The 14,456-nt window shown below is 41.1% G+C and overlaps 1 long non-coding RNA gene across 1 annotated transcript; it reads left to right on the forward strand.

The window, feature by feature from the left end:
• Nucleotides 1–904: 904 nt before the first annotated feature.
• LOC144366501 (uncharacterized) lies at nucleotides 905–6,039 on the forward strand. Its single transcript, XR_013425564.1, has 2 exons — nucleotides 905–973; nucleotides 2,844–6,039. It is a non-coding gene; the product is annotated as an uncharacterized LOC144366501 (long non-coding RNA).
• The last annotated feature ends 8,417 nt before the right edge of the window (nucleotides 6,040–14,456 follow it).

The following is a 14,456-nucleotide window of genomic DNA, read 5'->3' on the forward strand; positions in this document are numbered from 1 at the left end:
AGGCACAGAGTCTCTGATTTGATATCAAGCTCTTTGATCCATTTTGAGTTAACTTTTGTGCATGGCGAGAGAAAGGGGTTCAGCTTCATTCTGTTGCATATGGATTTCCAGTTTTCCCAGCACCATTTGTTGAAGATGCTATCCTTCCTCCATTGCATGCTTTTAGCCCCTTTATCGAATATAAGATAGTTGTAATTTTGTGGATTGGTCTCTGTGTCCTCTATTCTGTACCATTGGTCCACCCGCCTGTTTTGGTACCAGTACCATGCTGTTTTTGTCACTATTGCTCTGTAATATAGTTTGAACTCTGGTATCGCTATACCTCCAGATTCACACTTCCTGCTTAGAATTGCTTTTGCTATTCTGGGTCTTTTGTTTTTCCATATGAATTTCATGATTGCTTTATCTATTTCTATAAGAAATGCCATTGGGATTTTGATTGGCATTGCATTGAACCTGTAGAGAACTTTCGGTAATATCGCCATTTTGATAATGTTAGTTCTGCCTATCCATGAACAGGGTACATTTTTCCATCTTCTAAGATCTTCTTCTATCTCTCTCTTTAGGGTTCTGTAGTTTTCATTGTATAAGTCTTTCACCTCTTTTGTTAGGTTGATTCCCAAGTATTTTATTTTTTTTGAGGATATTGTGAATGGAGTGTTTTTCCTCATTTCCATTTCAAAAGTTTTGTTGCTGGTATACAGGAATGCCTTTGATTTATGTGTGTTGATTTTATATCCTGTCACTTTGCTGAATTCATTTATTAACTCTAGCAGTTTCTTTGTAGACCCTTTTGGGTCTATTAGATATATTATCATATCATCCCCAAATAGTGATAATTTAAGTTCTTCTTTTCCTATTTTTATGCCTTTAATTTCTTTTGTCTGTCTAATTTCTCTGGCCAGTGTTTCGAGAACTACATTGAATAGAAGTGGTGATAGAGGGCATCCCTGTCTTGTTCCAGATTTTAGAGGTAATGCCTTCAGTTTTTCTCCATTTAGAATGATGCTAGCCTGCCACTTAGCATAGATAGCTTTTACCATGTTGAGGTAAGTTCCTATTATCCCTAGTTTTTCTAGTGTTTTGAACATAAAGGGATGCTGTACTTTGTCGAACGTTTTTTCTGTATCTATCGAGATGATCATATGGTTCTTATCTTTAAGTCTATTGATGTGGTGAATAACATTTATTGATTTAGTATACTCTAATTAATATCCTTGTAGACATACTACTTTACACATCTGGGAGGTTATCTGCAGGATACGTTTCTAGAAGTGGAATTGCTGGGTCAAATTGTATACACAGTGTTGACATCTAATACTAAATTGCCTTTCGTGGAGGTTGTTCTAACTTACATTCCCTTTAATAATATATGAGTATCTTTTTTCTCACCCCTTCACCAAAATAGTTGTTGAAAGTTTTATTGTTATTTAAAATTTTTTTGCCATGAACTGTAAGTCTGTCTTTGACCTTCTGGTATCAATATGGTCATTGACAGTAATGGAAGTGCAAATAAATGGATCTCTGGAAATCAGGATCCTTTAGAGCAAAGGCTAATTAAATCTGGCTTTGGTTCCAGTCTGTGTCAATTAGGCTAATTGTCAATGCAAGAATGCCAAGACAAGGACGAGGTCCAGCTAAGACTGTAATGATCTTCACATGCGGACAATGGACCTTCTGCTCCAGCTTGCCTAGCACACGTCCCCTAAGACACCTATGGTATTAGGACATTATACGTGGAGCACTGGCTGGGGTTTTGCTGTTGTTTTGTTGTGGTGCTGGAGGTTGAACCCAGGGGCTCTACCACGGAGCCACATCCCCAGCTGCCTTTTTAAATTTTTATTTTGAGACAGGGTTTCTCACCAAGTTGCCTACGCTCGTCTCAATTTTGCAATTCTTCTTCCTCAGCCTCCTGATTCATTGGGATTACTGAGTCTGACACAACTTGCTGGGTTTTTTTTAAATACTTTTTTAAGACATCGATGGACCTTTATTTTATTCATTTATTTATATGTGGCACTGGGAATTGAACCTAATGCCTCACATATGCTAGGCAAGTGCTCTACCACTGAGCAAAAGCCCCAGCCCCAATTTGCTGTCTTTTTTTTTTTTTTTTAAAACAAGGATTTTGGTCCTTTTATTCTGAAGGTAGCTCTCCACAGGTACAACAGAGTTCTTTGTATTCAGAAGCCAAAGTGGCTAAAATACCAAATTGCGTAAGCATCGCCAGTCAGCAGAATCAACCAGGCGAACGCTAGAGTCAGTGAACACCTATCTGCGTTCAATAGTATGGCACCCCTGGTACTCATTGTTCCTTGCTAAGAAGCACCATGTACCCTGCCAAGGAGGCACTGGTGGCTGCCAGTACATTTAGCTAATAAAAGAGGTTTTATTCTCTGGGCTAATTTTAATACTAGTCATTCCTGGTAGTATACTTTACAGTATTTCATATCTTATTCATATTTATTATTTGTGTGATAATTAACAGCATTCATTTCTATAAAAGTGATTTTATGCGTCAAAATAGGATCAATTCTCCTTATTCTGATACATAATTAGAAGGGAGAGAAACTGCTAAAAACCAGATAAAAATCCACTTTTTAAAAAGTATCAAGGTTTCAATTATAGATCTTACATATTGGAATTATGTACAGATGTATATGTAATATAGCTGTTAGGTCTGTTTGTTGTTCAGCCTTTGGATGGTAAAGGCTTATCAGTTTTTTAGAAAATCTGCTTTTGAGATGAGAGTTTGTATATTTATTTTAAATCTTAATCTAACTTGGTTTGCAGTTTGATAAAACTCTTAAGTCTGAATTTTTTTCCTTTCTTCTCTTTTTCAGATAAGATTTGATTCAGATTCCAGTCTTCATTCAATAGCATGTAACTTTCCCTACATCTTTCATTTCTTTCCATGTGATAGTGTCTGACTCGTAAGGAAAGACATCATGTCACATTTTGGCTGAAGCCAGTCATGCACGTAGTATTTGCTTGCTTTCCCCTAATTTGGATGGCAAAAAAAAAAAAAAGAACTATCTCCATTTGGTCTTCAACATACTCTCTAAGATGACTCCACAGATATAAAAGTTTCCATACAGCAGCCTCGATAGGCTAACCATAGACTTCGGCCAGTTAGAACTTTAATACTAATTGAATGTTCCTGGGAATTGTGACATTCCTGAATCAGTGTTTAAGCTAAGATTCAACTCTGAATTATCAACATTGTTTAATCCTAGCTATAGTTTTCAAGGGAAGCCACCAGGAAAGATTCTTGAACATTTGGCTAATAGTGGTTCATAAATGCTAATAGGAAAAATAGATGTAGCATGTTTTACAGGTTGCATTTTTTGTCACCACCCCCCAAATTCATATGTTGAAGCCCCAATACCCTTCGTGACCATATTCAGACATAGAGTCTTTAAAGAGGTAATGGAGGTTAAATGAAGTCATAAGGGTGGGGCCCTAATCCAATAGGACTGGTGTCCTTATAAGAAAAGGAAGAAACATCAGGGAGGTTCCAACATACAGAAAAGAACATGTGATGATATGACAAGAAGATGACCATCTGCCAAGGAGAGAGGCTGCCAGAAACCAATCCTACCAACACTTTCATCTTATACTTCCAGCCTATAGAAGAGTGAGAAGATAAATTTCTGTTTACCCAGACTGTGATACCTTGTTATGACAGCCCTAGCCAACTAAGTGTGAATGTCAGGAAGAGTAGAGGATTTGAGCCAGTTTATTAGCATGAAAATCATCCCCTTGTGGGGTGATGCTGTTGGAGTGAGGTGCCTCCTATTTAATCAAGGGCAGTTCCCGATAAAAGGAGTAGCAGACAGCAGTCATTAGCAGACAACACTCTCAGCAGAAGGCAGTGGGCACTGGAACGGGTCAAGAGCATCCAGGCAGGGCACCTTCAGTAGCCATGGCACTGCTGAATTAGGGGGTAGGCTTTCTATAAACACGCTGGTTCAAAATGAACCTCTTACTGTTTCCTTTCAATCAAATTGTCCCCATGAAGTCCCTCCTAAATAGAAATTCAAGCTTGAACACGGGCTGGACAGGCATGTTCACATATCCGATGTGTGCTGGATATCTATCTACTTTTGCTCAAAGAAGAGCATTTGATAAATTACCCTGTCTCCCTGGTATTTTCATCTCTCAGAAGGAGGAGAAAACAATAAAGGAAAATAACTATTCTGTCTTAAATTTTCACTGCCTATCAGAGTAGGTAATGAGAGACAAGTGTCATGACAGAGACGATAGAGAGAATCCTAAACTTTGGGAATGCCAATTTCAGAGAGCCCTTCCTTCAGAAATACAAAGTGTTGAGTCTTTACCCAGAGACTACCAAAGGGACTTGTTCAAGACCTAAGGAAAATTCTAAGAAAGTGAAATGTTGGCTGTTGATCCCAACGGCATACTTAGGGGTGATTCTTGGCAGTCACATCTGTACCCTGTCCTGCCTCCCGGGCCTGAGCTGATGTGGGAGGGATAATTTACCCAAGCTTAGTCATCAGTTTCTTAGTTCAAGCAATCATCTGGCTGGTTGAACTGAGAGTCCAGGAACACGACGATGGCCATGCCCTTGAGCAGAGCCGTGAACTAACAGAGACCGTGACCCTGATTTCTCAAGATGTGGTGTTCAGATTTGTTTGGAAACTTTTCTTTGTTCTCTCTCTCCCACTCTCTCTTTTGGTGGTAGGGAACCAAAGGCCTTGTAGATAGATGCTAAGGACACACTCTGCCACCGAGTTATGTCCCTAGCCCAAGATTTTTAAATCCATCCTGACCAGATTTTGTTTCTGTTGTTTGCAACCAAAACAACATTAAATAACATAGTCTACAGCCTTGCCTAAAGATTGAAGAGTCTCATGTAGAACTATTAGTTTTTAAATGTCTATAGATCATGTTAACCAACAATTTACAAACTCATTCTCAGTTATTAGCCTGTTCAAAACTTTTTTCCCCACTACGTATTTTTTCTTAATAAATACTAAGAGCCCAAATGAAGGAAAAGTGTGTTGATGACAATAAGGAAAAGGAAAAGATGGGACCCGTAGATTGAAAACTTTCTGACAATGGGAGGGGGCCTCTTTTCGAGTTAATGGACATAAAACCTAAAAGATACATCAATATTCATTTAAGGTAGGAAGTCCCTGGCACCTGGCAATCTGCCCAGACCAACTGCGTGGCTCAGTGGAGGCCTTGGCAAGGGCAGATGCTCCCAGGCACACTGGTGACTATTTTACAGACTGAATTTGACCCCACCGTCCTGAGTGAGCTTCGAGGAGACAGCTGGGTTAGCCATCCTGGGGCTGTGCGACGAACTTGAAAGAGACTCTACTCCAGCTCAGTGCCATCTTGAGAGCCGGCATGTTCTGGAAGCTTACTGTGTCCTCGGGCTTCCTTGTGAACACAGGGTGTACTGCTCAAATTAGCTGCTGTTTGTTATTGGACCAACTCCTTCTCTGGCTGTTAACAAAGTGGATACTTTTTTTTTTAATATTCATTTTTTTAATACCTTCATTTTATTTATTTATTTTGATGTGGTGCTGAGGATCAAACCCAGGGCCCCACCCGTGATAGGCAGACGCTCTGCCACTGAGCTGCAACCCCAGCCCACAAGGTGGATACTTTGAGGAAAGAGTGGCAGCTCTGACAGGGTAAAAACTGCAAGTCATCGTTCGTTGGATAAGCAGACGTCGATGCTATCATCTCACTTGAGTTTGTAGTTTCAAATGATTGTAAGTACCGAGAATCATCACCAACCTATTTACAGGCCTGCCCTGTGCTCCTTGTAAACATTGGTCTATCCATAGAAGGACCTTCATAAAACACGAGGTCCATTTTAACCAGTGCATCTGTTTAACCAATATAAAAACCTCAGATCCTGGGCTGGGGTTGTGGCTCAGCGGTAGAGCGCTTGCCTGGCGCATGCGAGGCCCTGAGTTTGATCCTCAGCACCACATCAAAATAAATAAATAAAAATAAAGGCATTGTGTACAACTAAAAGAAATAAATATTTTTTAAAAACCCTCAGTTCGTGCTATAGGACTATGTAAAATTTTAAGATAAACTATCATGATTAAAAGTATGTAAGCTGGGCCTGGTGGCACACACCTGTAATCCCAGAAGCTCGGGAGGGTGAGGTAGGAGGATCATGAGTTCAAAGCCAGCTTCAGCAAAAGCTAGGCACTAAGCAACTCAATGAGACCCTGTCTCTAAATAAAATACAAAATAGGGTTGGGGATGTGGCTCAGTGGTCGAGTTTCCCTGAGCTCAATCCCTGGTCCTCCCCACCACCCCCCCAAAAAAAAAAAGTGGTACACATTTGTAATCATAGCAAGTTGGGAGGCTAAGATGGGAGGATCAAAAGTTGGAGGCTAGCTTCAGCAAATTAGTGAGATCCAGTCTCAAAATAAAAAATGAAAGGGTTGGTGACGTAGCTCTGTGAGACAGCACTTATCTAGCAAATGTGTTCAATCCTCAGCACCTCAAAAAAAAAAAAAAAAGGAAAAAGTATATAAAATCAATAGTATAGTAATTTAGGATATGGTATTAATAGTTATATGTCATTACTTCCACCCTCACCTCACCCCATATGCTGCTCTCTGCTTGACCCAAATGAGTCAGAGAAACAAGCATTCTGAGCTCAGGAGCATTACTAACCAATCATAGGAACCACCCTGCATGGCTGTTAATCCTTGGTCTCACCAATTTGCTGACACACCTAACCTTGGCCTCCTCCTAAGACACAATGCTATTCAAATATAGTTTGAAGATGGACTTCCTTAATTTCTAAGCTTTTTTTTTTTTTTTTTTTTTGGAGGATGGGTATTGGGAATTGAACCCAGCATTCAATGTATCTCTGAGTTACAGCCCCATCCCTTTTAGTTTTTTTTTGAAAATCAGGGTCTTGTTAAGTTGCCATGGGTGGCCTCAAACTTGGAGTCCTCCTGCCTTAGCCTCCTGAGTGGTTGAAATTATAGGTATGCACCACCACGCCCGGCTTTGTAAAAATAATATATCAATGTGGCCTAGTTTTCTGTGACAGAGAGCTCCTGAATTACCAAGCTAGTCCCTTGGTTCAGTTTTGGGTGTTGCAAACATTCTCTAAAACAACTGGGGAATTCTTTGCCATTGGAAAAAGACCTCTGCTCTCAGGCAATGTTACTCAATACAAAGATGGCTTTTCGTCTCTTTCTAAAATTGGAAAAAGTTATTTAAGTTTTAACTTTAAAAATGCAAAGACACACAGTTGGGGCAAAATGTGCTTTTTGAAAAATCTTGGTGGTGCAGATGGAGCCCAGGGCCACACACATGCTAAGCTCGTGCTCTGTCACTGAGCTACACTCCCACCCTCAATATGTAAATTGACTAGAGTAAGATTGTCTCTCTTTTCAAGCTACCACAGAACTAACAGATGAAACAGTGACCAACACAGAAGGAGGACACATCCTAATATCCGAAACCCCAAATTAATACCAGGAGATAATTCCACACAGTCATCGTTTTTTTTTTTTTTTCATTCATTTTTATCTGAAAGAGCAAAGATTAATCAGCAACTTGCTGTAATACCTGAGCAGGTTTAGAAAATGGAAGACCAACAACTGCCAAGTATCAGTCTTGACTGATCATGGGGGATACCTTGTTAAATTTAAATTTGTTGAGTGATAAGATGTGACTCCCATTTAAGTATATTTCTTTTTCTTTCTTTCTTTTTTTTTTTCTTTTAGAGTACATTTCATTGCTAACAGTAAACAGCCTATGTGGTCACTGTTTCAGGTCCAGTCTAAGAAACAATCATGGACACTGCATTTCGGTTGTCTCTCTTTCCTATTTAGCCAGTTAGTTTCTTCATAAAAGAAAAAATAGAAATCCGTTCAGTGTCCATTCAAGTTTTCAATTGCAGTTCTCTCGGGCTCTAGGGAGTCCGATTCTGCTGAAGATACTAGGTGTCTAAAGGAGGTGGCTACATGGATGCAAGCTGACCCCCGTGAGTGAAAAACAGCCTGTCCTCCAAGCTAATTTTCAGCTGTCGCTGTGTCTTCTCACAGACACAATATGCTAAGCGCTGGGCAAGTCTCCTTAGTAATTCCACAAACTATTGAAACTTAAAATGTAGAGCAACTGTCATATCACATGTTTTCTAACCAATGTGGACATGGTTGTGCTGTTGCTCAAACTCTTTCTTATCTGGAATTTAAAGCATTCTTTTTGAAATCACTGTTTGCTGAGACCATTTTTGTCTTTGGAAGGAAGAAAAAAAAAAAACAAAAACAAAAAAACCCCAAAGCCCTCTGTCCTAGATGTCTGGGAAGAGAGAAGCATTTTTGGAGGTGGCTTTACCTTCCGCACAGAGTTTCTACCCTTCCCTTTTCTCTCTTCTGCTAACTGTAATCACTCACTACTCCCAGACCCAAGGACTAGCCCATATGGATGGTGTCACAGGTAGTGTGTGTGTGTGTGTGTGTTTTGTGTGTGTGTGTGTGTGTGTATCCATACTGATATTGATATAGGGGTGCTCTACCATTGAGCTACATCCCCAGTTTCTTTTATTTAGTTTGAGACGAGGTTTCATTAAATTTCTGGCCTCAAACTTGTGATCCTCCAGCCTCAGCCTCCCAAGTCACTGGGATTACAGCGTATATCACAGTAATGAACTTTATTTACCTCTTAATGAGCCATTGTGTTCTCTCTCTCTCTCTCTCTCTCTCTCTCTCTCTCTCTCTCTCTCTCTCTCTCTCTCTCTCTCTCATCTGTGAAGACAACCTGGACAGTGTCCTTGGTGGACTTTCTCCAAGTCACTTTGGTTCCCTGGATGTGACTGTACCTGGTGTTTGCAGGGCCATTGATACCTGGTTTCAAGATTCCTTTTCTCATTAATCATTGCATGGGCCTCCTCACCTGCACCCTGGCCCATGTGCCCCTTACAGATCTTAGGGAATGTGTATTAGGGTTTTGGAATTCTCTTATTTAGAATCATGCTATTGGACTGCCTCAGCCTTGCAGAGTCACACTGACTGGGTAGCAGTGGGCAACATAAGGGCCTTCGACATTCCTGTGGTCCGCAGCAGTCCAGTCACGGACACAAGAAAGGAGTCTTCTGTTGGAAAATCTCAGGCGGCACCTATCATGGTTGTGGGTCTGTTGGGGGAAGCAGAGCTCACTCCTAGCAAGACAGAAGATGACACCCAAGAGAGCAGTCGATGAAAGGGATCATAAGATAGGCCACAGAAAGGGCAGCCACCCTCCAGAAAAACCAAGGTGGCTTAAGAAGTTCAAGGCTATTAAAATCACGATTGTAGAAAAACTATGGAGGAATTTGTTTGTTTTTCTTTTTTTGAGTGGTGGGGATTGAATCCAGGGGTGCTTTACCACTGAGCCACACCCCAGCCCATGTTTACTTATTTATTTTATTTTTATGTGGTGCTGAGGATCGAACCCAGTGTCTCACTGCATGCAAGGCAAGCGCTCTACCACTGAGCTACAGCCCCAGCCCATCCCAGCCCTTTTTGTTTATCATTTTGAGACGACAGGGTCTCACTAAATTGCTTAGGGCTTCATTAAGTGGTTGACACTGGCTTTGAACTTGTGATGCTCTTGCCTCAGCTTCCCAAGCCTCTGGGATTATAGGCATGCCCCACCCCCAGTGGTTTTTGTCTTTTTGTTACATTAAATATATGGTCATATAAAGTATCTCAGGTAGTCAAATGTAAAGAAATAGCATATTAAGAAGTAATTATAAGGGCTGGGGTTGAGGCTATAAAGAAGCAATTATTCTATTTAGTGTATAATGCTATTATTATATGACAACTGAGATTAGTACCAGAATTTTCAGATTAAAAACTATTGAACTATAAAAATTACCTTAGTGTACACTGCTTTTATTATGAAAAAAATTTTTTTTCTATTTTTAGGTTCTATGTATCTAGGAAGAAAAATTAGAAACTTTGACTATATTGATGTTTCAATAAATATTAGTTTATCCATTCTTTCACTAAATGCATTAAGTATATATTTGGCTCATGCTAATATTTGGCTTATGCTAAGCACTGAGGATACAAAGAAGTAGACAGTCTTTGTCAATGAGGGCTTTAGTCTAATGAAAATAGGCAGGGAAATAAATAATTAGCACAAACTAGGGGACAGTATTGACTCCTACTGAATGTTTTGGTGTGTAGGTTCATAGAGAAGATAATTTTTTTTTCTTTTCTTCTTTTTGCTGTACTGGGGCTTGTAGAACTCTACCATGGAGCTAAGTCCCCATCCTTCTATTGATTGATTGATTGATTGTACCAGGGATTGAACCCAAAGGTACTTAACCACTGAGCAACATCCCCAGCCCTTTTTAATATTTTATTTAGAGACACAGTCTGTCTGAGTAGCTTAGAGCTTCACTAAATGGCTGAAGCTAGCTTTTTATTTATTTATTTATTTATTTTTTAGTTCTCGGTGGACACAACATCTTTGTTTGTATGTGGTGCTGAGGATCGAACCCGGGCCTCACGTATGTCAGGCGAGCGCGCTACCGCTTGAGCCACATCCCCAGCCCTGAAGCTAGCTTTGAACTCAAGATATTCCTGCCTCAGCCTCGCGAGCTGCTGGGATGACAGGTGTGCGCCAGCTGGCCCAGCCCCCCACCCTTCTTATTTGTTATTTTGAGATAGGGTCTCACTGAGTTGCTGAGGCTGACCTCAAACTTGAGATGCTCCTGCCTCAGCCTCCTGAGTTTCCGGGACTGCAGGCATGGGCCCCTGCACCTGGCTGGAGCAGGGCATCTTTGAGCCGGGCTGCAGGATGATAAGCAGTTTGCCTGGTGGGCAAGAGAAGGAAGGGCACTGCGGGCAGAAGGGACAGCCTTGGTATGGATGTGAGAAAGAGCAGGCAATGACAGTGGCTGGACGTGACTGGACCCTGAGGACCTTTGGGGTGGTACTAGGAGTTGAGGCTGGGAAGGCAGGTGGGGTCCAGGTGGTGCAAGAGTTAAGCTTCATCAGAGCCAGGTGAAACTGAAGGATTTTAAATAGGGAAACTGCTACGGCTTAGAGATGGTTGGAGTGTGTCCCCCGAAGGCTCCTGGGCTAGAAGCACGGCCCCCAGTATAGCAGTGTCAGGAAATGACAGAGCCTTTAAGAGGTGGAGCCCAGTGAGAGGGAATGAGGTCCCGAGGCCCTGCCCTCAGGGGGGATTAAGGTAATTCTCTGCAGGAGCCCAGTTAGTTCCCTTTTGTAAAAAGAGTGAGCCTGGTTCCTGAATCCCTCTGGTTTCCTGTCTCACCAGGAAATCTCTTTGGCACACTCCTGCCATTGTGATTTGGCCCTCATCAGAGGCCAAACAGATGGGGCCACCCAGTCATGAACTTAGCCTCTAAAACTGTGAGCTGAAAAGGTACTTGGTTGTAGCAACAGAAAGTAGGCAGAAATATAATGATCCCGTGAGCATTTTAGGAAGCTCACTTTGGTGGCAGCGAAATCGGGTAAGGTGGAGTGAGAGGTATTGGAACGCTACTCTATGGCTTGATTGACAATGATAATCACTAAAAAAATATTTCACCATGTGTCAAGCACTTGGAATATATTGTCTCATTTAATCTTTCCAATAATCCTATGCATTATAATGTATTAGTACAGAGTCAGTTATACTGTGAGAAGGAACAACCCCCCAAAGTCAGTGATGGAATAGCCAAAATAATTCCTGGTTCAGGCCAAATGTTCTAAGCCCACCTGGGCTTCCCAGGAGGACTCCTCCTCATGATCACATAGAACCCAACATAATGTGGGTTCGTCTCAATGCAGGCCTTGCCGCAGTGAGAATCGGCATCCTTTTAACACTGGAAAGGGATTTGAGTCATTGTGTTGTATATGGGCTCTCAAAGCTACTGCCCAAGTGTCACACACAGTCGTCACCAACTCCAAGGAGCAAGGAAATGCAATCCTTCCATGTGCCCAAAAAAGAGCCAGACATAGATAGATACCAGCTAGAATTTCTGACCATCCTGGTTCTGAGCCTGGGATACAAATGTCCACTTCTGACTTCATTTTGAAGTCGGACGAAGAAGGCTTGTCAGCGGATTTGGTTAATAGAATGGTAGAAGCTTTAAGAGCTAAGAGTCTTTTTAAGAACTAAAAGCTAGAATGCAATGCATCTGATTCCTGTTTCCCCTCTGCCATGGCAACCAGAAATATTCCAGGTAGAGGCTGCTTGTGTAGCCTGGATCCCGGAGTGAGAATCATAGATAGCAGAGGTCCCACCATCTTCCAAAGTGCATGGGGTGTGAGTTGCTGTTTTGTCACTGAGATTGGAAGGATGCCTGTCACTGTAGCATAACCCTGCCTACCTGGGACTGTTATAGGTGAAGACAATATTTCTGTGAGATTTTTAAATTCTCCACAGAAACTGCAATGCAGCAACAAAAAATGTGGAGAGAAAAAAAAAAATCTCCACAGGTTATCATTATTTCCATTTGAGAAACTGGGAAAATAAGACCCAGAGAAGTTAAAGAATGTGCCCACAGTTTTATCTAATAAGCAGTAAAGTCCAAATTCAAACCCAGCTAATCTGACTTCTAGAATGGAGCCTCCAACTACAGTTAGCAAGAGCCCAGCTTAATGCAATGGAACTGGGGACGCACCAGGGGGACGATTTCAGTGATTTGTTGTTGTTGTTGTTGTTACTGGGGACTGAGCCAGGGCTGCGTTACACTGGGCTAGAGGCCCTGTTCTTTTTATTTTGAGACTGGGTCTGGCTAAGTTGCTGAGGCTGGCCTGGAACTTGTGATCCTCCTGCCTCAGCTTCCTGAGCGCTGGGATGGCAGGCGTGCGCCACTGTGCTCAGCTGTTTTTGTGACATTTGAAAGGAGAATTGAAAGGATCTGCGGAATGGTGGCACAAGAATAGAGGACAAACGGGAATTTAGGGAATTCTCCGTTTTCTGGTTTGGCAACCAGAGAACAGGGGATGTGAGCGAGCTGAGGAGTGGAGAGGTGGATGGTTTGGTTGGAACCCTCTCCTGGGGCACTTTGAAGCTGTCATTCCATTGCCTTCTTTCTCTCTTGTTTCTGACAATTTAGACGTCTTCTTGTTGCTTCATTCATCATTTTGGGGCTTTTTGCTCTTGTTTTCAAGTTTTCCTTTTCTTTATATATATATATATATATATATTTTTTTTTTTTTTTTTTTTGGTCAAATTGACCAGGAGAGGTTGAGATATTCCCTTGTATTTATATTGCTTGGAGTTTGCCAAGCTTCTTGGATTTGTAAAGTTGACGTTTTTCATCAACTTTGGGAAAATTTGAGGCCATTATTTTTTCTGCTCCTTTCTCACTGTCATCTCCTTCTGGGACTTCAGTTGCTGCATAGGTGTCTGAGATTCTGTACAGGCCTCTGAGGCTCTCCTCCTTTTTTTTTAAATTTCTTTTTTAAATATTTTTTTCTCTGTTCTTCAAATTGAATAATTTCTATCGGATGATCTTTAGGTTCACTGATATTCGCTTCTTCCTTCTTCCAATCTGCTCCTCCTTCTCCTCTTCTTCTTCTTCTTAATTTTTTTTTTTTTTTTTTTTTTTTTTTTACAGCATTGGAAACTGAGCCCAGGGCAGCCTCATGCAGGTTGGGCCAACACTCTACCACTGAGCTACATCCCCACCCCTTTTTACAATTTTATTTTGAGACACATTTTGCTAAGTTGCCTAGGTTGGCCTTGAACTTGTGATCCTTCTGCCTCAGCCTTCCAAGAAGCTGGAGTCACATGAATGTACCACTACACCAGGCCACTTCTTTTCCATAATTGCCATTTCCCTGCTGAAATTCCCTGTCTATTTACTCAGTTAGATAATTTTTCCCTTTACTTTAAATATATTTACATATTTTCCTTTTGTTCTTTGAGTATCTCTATAAATGATGCTCTAATGTCTTTGTCTACTAAATTCAACATCTGATCTCTATAGACTTCTTGTTTTCCTGCCTGTCTAGTAACTTTACATATACTAGAAATTCTGGATCCTGTTATCATCCTCTGAAGAGTTTTCACTTCTGTTCTAGTAGGCATTTCACTTACTATGTGATCATTTTGAGTTGGTGTATGTGTAAGCTAATTTTATTTATTTACTTTGCTAGGATGGATCTTTGCAAAACCCAAAATATTTTTCTGAGTCCCTCTCACTTTGTGTGCTCAACCTTCAAACTCCTGTTTCTTCTGTGGATCTGGTCAAGATGTTTAGGTTTTGTTTGCCACAGGTTTGGTGCAGGCCTTTCTCTCTAAGGCAGTGGTTATACTTTAGTTTGTATCTGAATCATCTGAAAAGCTTATTAAAATGCATATTTCTGTGAGTTTCTGAATTTGAATTTTTGTTTCCAACAACATGTCTAACAAATGTACAGGTGACATTGCTGATGCTGGTCCAGGGACAGCAGCACAAGAAATATTGCTCTAGAATGTGTGTTCCTTACTTT

Source organism: Ictidomys tridecemlineatus, chromosome 9, assembly GCF_052094955.1.
Source record: "Ictidomys tridecemlineatus isolate mIctTri1 chromosome 9, mIctTri1.hap1, whole genome shotgun sequence".
Classification (NCBI taxonomy): Eukaryota; Metazoa; Chordata; class Mammalia; order Rodentia; family Sciuridae; genus Ictidomys; species Ictidomys tridecemlineatus.